The 1,465-nt window shown below is 47.4% G+C and overlaps 1 pseudogene; it reads left to right on the top strand.

The window, feature by feature from the left end:
* Positions 1-631: 631 nt before the first annotated feature.
* Positions 632-750, top strand: LOC136638300 (5S ribosomal RNA; annotated as a pseudogene).
* Positions 751-1,465: the final 715 nt, after the last annotated feature.

The following is a 1,465-nucleotide window of genomic DNA, read 5'->3' as shown; positions in this document are numbered from 1 at the left end:
ATGCCACCGCTGAACCAAAGCCAAGCTGCTATTGAAAGAACGTGAGTGTGTAGCACAGGCAAGTGTGTGGTCCAGCAATGTGAATGTTGCGTCAGCCCGACTGGCTCTTGTGCTGGCTTTTGTCCAAAGAGGATATCTGTTTTGATTCCCTATCTCAAAGCACACAATGGGCAGAGGAATGTTGAGAAGTCGGCAAAGACGAACAAGCGTTTGTAGCAAAAGTCAGAGGCAACTGTTTTACTTATGAACCTGGTGCACAGAACTGAACTCTCAAGAAGAACATGCTCTGGCCTTCTTCACCCACAACAGAGGTGGCAAGGTGGCCACTGGAAACATCTTCCTTATGGGTGGGGATCCATGCAGCTAGCATCTCAGCTGCAAACAATGGACCCAAATGGTTGAGCACTCACATATAATGACTGCTGGCTGTATCAGGACTGGCACTAATTAGCACCCTTAACTATTGCATCCTGGTCATATGCATCTTGGTCATGGGTGTCCTTGGACATACATCTTGCTTTTTTGGAGGGGGGGGGCGCGTCCTGGTTATTTGCATCCCACTGCATAATTGGCCAAAAAACTAACTATAGCTGGGCAACAAACCCCATGGTAGATATCCTAAGGACACTATCCTAACAGCAACTGTTACCCTGCACATGCCCGATCTCATCTGATCTTGGAAGCTAAGCAGGGTCAGGCCTGGTTAGTACTTGGATGGGAGACCGCCTGGGAATACCGGGTGCTGGAGGCTTATACCATAGTCTTTCCAGACTGAAGGTTGCCAACCAATCCTAACCAGGTCTACTCAGAAGTTCAATGGGGCTTACTCTCAGGAAAGTGTGGTTAGGATTGCAACCTAGGGGCCCAATCCTATCCATCTTTCCAGTGCTGATGCAGCCTCAATGCAACCCCGAGGTAAGTGAACAAATGTTCCTGCACTTTGAGGAAGTCTCCATGACTGCCCCCCCCCACAGCAGGATGCAGCACCCACCCCATTGGCACAGCTACATCAGTGCTGGAAAGGTGGATAGGGCATAGCCCTAAGTCCCAGACCTAACCCTAATGCTTCCTTTGTGTTTTAAAATAAACAAAATGACATCTAATATAAATATACATATATTGGGACACAAATGTCCAGGATGCAGAAAAAGAAAAAGAAAACACGGGCACAAATCTCCAACACTGGGGCACATTTGACCAGGATGCAGTTGTCCAGGCTACAATGGCCCTACCACTATCAGGGCTACACACCCTTTTGGGGCTGCTGCCATTGACATGGAGGCAAGGGAGGCACTGAAACCTGCGTTCTTCATCTCAGAATACTTCAGTCATGTAGGCAATTTCTTTTCCATTTCAGTGTCAGCCTTCCCAGAAACTGAATGCCTTTCTGAATGTGTTTTGATCATGTCCCTCTACACAATATATACAGACTGCTTTCCAAATTAGCCATTCCTTATTTACACTG

Source organism: Tiliqua scincoides, chromosome 1 (assembly GCF_035046505.1).
Source record: "Tiliqua scincoides isolate rTilSci1 chromosome 1, rTilSci1.hap2, whole genome shotgun sequence".
NCBI classification, from domain to species: domain Eukaryota; kingdom Metazoa; phylum Chordata; class Lepidosauria; order Squamata; family Scincidae; genus Tiliqua; species Tiliqua scincoides.
Note: the sequence above shows the minus strand (reverse complement) of the source record. Positions and strands in the feature narration are given on the sequence as shown.